This window comes from Orycteropus afer, unplaced genomic scaffold (genome assembly GCF_000298275.1).
Source record: "Orycteropus afer afer isolate SDZICR_OR568_19922 unplaced genomic scaffold, OryAfe1.0 scaffold01298, whole genome shotgun sequence".
Lineage (NCBI taxonomy): Eukaryota > Metazoa > Chordata > Mammalia > Tubulidentata > Orycteropodidae > Orycteropus > Orycteropus afer.
The window spans coordinates 100287-106641 of NW_006922885.1; the positions used below are offsets into that span (position 1 = coordinate 100287).

A 6355-nucleotide genomic window follows, 5' to 3' on the forward strand; every position below is an offset into this window, starting at 1 on the left:
ATGAATTATACAATTAAAAGTGTGTAAGTCCACCTTCAGCCAATACTTAATTGGATATAATAAAAGGGGAAATAGAATTTGCCCAGAAGAAACACAAACTTTTGTTTTAAGCCCTGTAGAACCCATATAGAACCTAAGTGGGAAACCTGAGCCTCACCCAGTACTGCTGAGGGAAGGGAAAATTTACATGTGAAGAGAAGACCTGAAGAAAAAAATGACTGTTTAACTTTTTGCATTTGGAGCAAGCAGATAAACTTTGGGTCCATCAAAGCAGAAAAGTCATAGTCCATGAGAAAAACCCCTCCCAGGACTGAAAGTTAAAGGAAGCCAGTGAATAGTAAACTTGTATGTTACTTGCTTGTAACCACCTGGATCCACCTGAGTGGAAATGGGGGAAGTGCAGCAAAGAAAAAACAAGCTGAACTTAGTACTCTTTGACCTAAGACAAGGATGCTGAAGAAGCAGTCTGCAGAGATTGTGCTGTGGGGCACTATCCTCTTTGTAGCCTGGAATTCCCTGCTCCTTCTCTTCTTCTGGACACACCCAGCACCTGGCAGGCCTCCCTCAGACAGTTCTCTTGATGACGACCCCACAAGCCTCACCCGTGAAGTGATCAACCTGGCCCAGAACGCCAAAATGGAGTTGGAACATCAGCGGGGATTGTTGCAGCAGGTTAAGGAGCACCCTGCTCAGTGGAAGCAGCAGTTGAGAGTGCCCACTGCAGGCCCCCCTGCCCCACCACATGTGCCTGTGCCCCATCATTGTCAACCAGGACTGTGGGCATGAGGAGACAGCCCAGGTCATTGCCTCCTATAGCAGCACCATCATGCACATCCAGAAACCTGACCTGAGCCATGTTGCTGTGCCACCCGACCACCACAAATTCCAGAACTACTATAAAATTATGCAGCATTATCACTTGACTCTGGACCAGATCTTCCACAGGTTCAAGTTCTCAGCAGCTGTGATCATCGAAGATGACTTGGAAGTAGCACCAGATTTCTTTGAGTACTCTCAAACCACCTACCCAATGCTGAGAGCTGACCCCTCACTCTGGTGTGTGTCTGCCTGGAATAACAATGACAAAGAACAGATGGTAGACTCTAACAAACCTGAACTTCTCTGCCACATGGACTTTTTCCCAGACCTGGGTTAGCTACTCATAGCTAAACTCTGAGCTGAATTAGAACCCAAGTAGCCCAAGGTCTTCTGAAATGATTGAATGCACAGGCCAGAGCAACAACAGGGACAGGCCTGTGTGCAGTCTGAAATCTCGAGAACGATAACCTTTAGCCACAAGAGTGTCAGCCATGGACAGTTCTTTGACCAACACCTCAAGTTCATCAAGTTAAACCAGCACTTTGTGCACTTCACCCAGCTGGACCTGTCCTACCTGCACAAAGAAAGCCCAGGAGCTGGAGATAAGAAGAAGGGCTAGCTGGTCTGAAGTACAATGAATTGTGAGCCTATGAGCATTGAAATAGTCCCTGAGGACTGAAGATGTGACAGAAGGTGCTAGCTAGTCTGAAGTGAAAAGCAGAATGTAACTCCCAAACTTGGCAGCTAGTACCCATGACCTAGCTGGGATAGCTAGAAGAAGATGATTAACACAGATGGTGTTAAGTTACTGCAATTTAATAGCTTGTGCTAAGCTGGACTTTGCTTGTTTATGGATCCACAAACCTGAAGTTTCTAAGCAGAACAGAAGATTCTCCAGAGAGAAAGGACCATGCTTCCTCAGAGTACTGGTTTGATAGAGATGGGCAAATTAGAAATTAGCTATTTAAAATGGGGAGAGATAAAGGCATGAAGTAGCTGGCTTACATATTTCCATAAATGTGGTTATTCTTAAACTGATAGATAAAAGGGATGTGAATTTTGAAAGTAATAGCTAGAAAAGCCAAGGGGTAGCCTGCAGTATAGTAAATTACTTAGTGTAACTTTGCCACCCATAAATCTTTATAAACTCCAAAGTGAAATTTTCTACAAGCAACTGAAAAACTCCTGATTGCTAAAAAATTGTCCGCCTGGAGACAATTTCTGTTAAGAGTAGCACAAAACAATGTTCTGAGAAGTGCCTACTCTCTCAGGTGCTTAGAGTTCTGATACTGTAATTAACTAGTTTGACCACCCTTCTGAGCTCAAAAAGAAGCCTCCTAGAAGCAGAACTGTCTCTACTGCTGAAAGAGACACATGTCCCCGAAAGAAAATGTGCCCAAAACCAAAGATAGCATAAAAATTAATTTAATTCCTCTCCTTAACTAACATCTCTGTTGTCTACTCTCACAGAACCAGTCATTATGGGACTAGTTTTACTTACAGTTAGTCCTTGTGTTTTAAACAGATTAGTCAACTTTGTGAAAGATCGAGTTAATACTGTACAACTTATAGTCTTGAAGCAAAAATATCAGTCCTTATCTCCTGTAATACAAGAGAATGATTCCTCATGTGCATAACAAAAAAGCGGGAAATGTGGAGCTGAGGCCGGAGTCCTAATAGCCTCCAGGGAAATCTTTAACCAGAAACCCTTTAGTGTCAGGGATTCTAACAAGTCTTTTAATGCTGGAGATTCTAACACTCCTCAGGGCCTTTATCTAACCTCTGGACTCAGCAGGTATCAGAGATTTCCTCCGGACTCAGCACGTATCAGAGATTTACCTGGCTTCCGAAGTCTCCCTGTGGGAGTTCTGCATCCTCCCTAGATAATAATTCCCTAAGTAGACTTTGGAGCCGGGGGATTCCAACACGCCCCCCATCTCAGATCCCTGCTGTAAACCCCTTAGCAACAACCAATCATCTGTACCCCTTTTCCCTGGTGCTACTGCACCCCATATTTTCCTATAAAATTGTGATAGTAAAGGAGCATGAGTTCTTTTACTCAAGCCACTGAATTTGTGAGAGCAGGGACCCTAACTCGAGAGAGCAAATAAACTCTCCTTCTTGCACTTGCATTGTCGTGTGTTGGCATATTCCTTGCACCAAATAACACCTTCATAACCTAGGCCCAACACAGGGAAAAGTTGGTGCTACAGGACACTCAGGATCCACTGAGAACAAGATTCAGGCCCATGAGCAGGTGCAGATGGAGGTTAAGGGCTGGTTTCCTGTTGAGTCTAGGAATAAAACTCCATCTCACAGTTTCCCCAGGGAGTGCACTCTATGCGTGACTCTCTGCCTCTCCCTGATGTCTCTGAATTGGAAAGTTGTAACAGGAGGAAGCAGTCTCACAGGCAGAAACAGCAGCCTGTCTCTTCCAGAGGGAAGGTAACTCTGCCTGGGGATCCCAACATGAGAGCTCTGATGGAGTTCAGGTAAACCTGGGGAGTCTTTGTCAATGACGATCATGACAGATGGGGTCCTGGATGGCACAAATACTTAAGTGCTCGACTACTAGCTGAAAGATGGTGGTTCAAACCCACCCCGTGAAGCCTTGGCATGGACACCTGGGGATCTGTCTCTGAAGGGTCATGATCCACGCAGAGACCTCAGTGGGATTCTCCAGCTAGCACACTATTTGGGATGCAGCCTGGAGCCAAGAGGAGTGTAGGTCGGGGTCAGTAACATACAAAAGCTGAATGAGGCTCCCCTTTGACCCTCCTCCTCACACAGTTGTGTGCACATTGTACACAGAACTGATCAGGAGGTAATTTTTCCCCTATTTTCTTTCTTTCTCTCTAGTTCAGCAAGATCACCGATCTCTTGGCTCTTACATAATTTATATATGCTAATGCAAGCATGGGAGCTCTGGTAGCATAGTGCGTAAGGCACTTGACTGCTAACCAGAAGGCTGGCGGTTCAAACCCACCAGCCACTCCTCGGAAGGAAGGTTGGGAAATCTACTTCTGTAGTGATATCGCCTTGGCAACCCAAGGAACGGTCGCTATGAGTCAGGTCTGACTCAGTGGCACATAACAACAATCCTCCAATCTTCAGTGGTTAACAAAGTCAAATAAATAAATAACTCTTAAAAATATACTTACAGTCTATCAAACATGGCTCAAAAGAGTTAAAGAAACAAACAATTCATACATATTAATAGTGTCCTCTCTGTATCCGGGATTGTAATTCTTCCAATTTTAAAGTCAGATGTGGTATATGGCACATGCACTCTTACTCCTACTACTCTTACTGCATGCATCAGGGTCTTGTCAAAGAGGATATTGCATTGAAGCTCCATGTGGATGGCTATGCTTATGATATGACCTTGCCTGGGTCGAATCTGGGACCTGATAGGGCATCTCCTGACTCCTATGTGGTGAGGAGAAGATGATCTCTCCTTCCGTATCCCCCTTTGCACTAGTAGCCACTGCTTCATTTCCTGCTCCTGGGATGGAAAAGGATGATGTGGACATGGTGGAGGTGACTGCAGTGGTCCTAGAAGGTCATATGAATCTTTTCCTGTCCATAGAGGAGCAGAAGCCCTTTAGGCTCTTTTCTGCACACATATTTTGCAAGACTGCTATTTCCTTATCATTGTGCAGTGATGTCATCACTCATCTCTTAGTTTGTCATACTGTGGAGGTTGGTGTGGTGCTTTGGATATGGACACTATCTCACCAATGTTTCATACCAGCAGGATAACTCATGGTGGGTGGGTTTAAATGGAGCTTCCAGACCAAGACAGAATGGGAAGAAGAATGGAGTAATTCACTTCTGAAAATATTAGATAGTGAAAAGCTTATGAACAGCAGTGAAATACTTTTACTTTTTAATATTTTACTGGAAAACTTTATGAACAGGCATGAATCACTGTCTGATATAGTGTATGAAGATAAGCCCCTCACGTTGGAAGGTACTCAAAATTTGACTGGGGAAGTGTTGCCTCCTCACACTAGAGTTGATCTTAATGATGACTATGGAGTAAAACCTTTTGGACCTTCATTTGCTGATGGGACATAACTCAAAATGGGAAGAAACATCTGAAACACCCAGTAATACACAAAATGGGAAATGTACAAAGTATGAATCTAGGAAAGTTGAAAGTTGTCAGAAACGAAATGAAAAACATAAGGATCAATATTCTTAGCCACTTGAGAGCGGAAATGATTGGACGTTTTGAATCCGGCAATCATATGATCTACTGTGGAAGGAATGGCAAATTGAAGAGGAATGACATCACATTCCTGGTCACGAAGAATTTTTCCGGATCTGTCCGGAAATGCAATGATTTCACCAAGCCTCATACCTCACAGCAAGATTTTTCTGAGGTATACCAGTGAAGCCAATGAATCTGACAGAGTCTGCTTCCTCTGCATATGAAAATCAGCCCAGCTCAAAACCGTGTGACTATAAGGAAAGCCCAGGCTACTACTGTCTAATACCAGCCCACTCTCAAGTCAGGAAAGAAGTAGGACCCCCACTATGGAGCCTGAGGCCTGAGTTGGGATATGATTTTCTTCTTAGCATTATACAAGGCAATCATCTACATAACTAAGAGTATTTATTTGGCAATGACAGACATAAAGACAGAGAGAGAAAGAGAGAGAGAGAGAGAGGTATAGATGTTTTCAACGATGCACGTCTACATTTTCAGGTGTCCATCATGAAATACAGCTGGTGGAGTCTGGGGGAGATTCCCCAGAGCCTGGGTGAGGGTTTCCCTGAGACTCTTGTGTGCAGTCTCTGGATTCATCTCCAGCAGCTATTTGATTAATGTGTTCCATCAGGTCCCAGGAAAGGGGCTACAGCGGGTGGCTGGGATTAGTCCAGATGGACATACTAAGACATACTAGTTTGAAAGATTAATTCACCATCTCCATAGACAAAGCCAAGAAAATGTATCTGCAGATATGCAGGCTGAGACACGAGTATATGGCTGTAGATTCCAGTGTGACAGGCACACACATGAGAGAGTGTAACTAACCTTCCCCAGCAGGAGGCACCAGGAGGCTGGAATGGTTTAGTCTTGGGAGCTCAGGCCAAATGTACTTTCAGGTGTAGAAAGAAGGTCAAGAGTCCTCTGAGGAACTTCAGCTTCCTCTTGAGCTTATAAAGCAGTTTCCCTTTTGACCCCAATCTTCAAAATGTGTTTGTAATGTGGTTGTTGTTATGTGCTGCTGAGTAGGACAAAACAAAGATAGACCCTTCCTTGGCTGTCCAAGGCAGTAACACTACAGAAGTAGATAGCCCTAATTTCCATTTGAGGAGTGGCTGGTGGGTTTGAACCTCAGGCACTATGCTACCAGAACTCCCAATCATTTGTACAGTCCTCATTATAAGTTGGTCTTTTGAGGCATTTTTTGTACCTAAACGTACAGGAAGACATGTCTCACAAAGATGAGGTAATAACAGATCATATTTGGTGTCTGACTGGGAAGCTAGGGCAGGAACCAATACCTGTAAACATTAGTAGATT

General features: G+C 44.0%; 1 pseudogene; it reads left to right on the top strand.

Annotated features, from left to right (window-relative positions):
• Positions 1-450: 450 nt before the first annotated feature.
• LOC103213115 lies at positions 451-1438 on the top strand (annotated as a pseudogene).
• The last annotated feature ends 4917 nt before the right edge of the window (positions 1439-6355 follow it).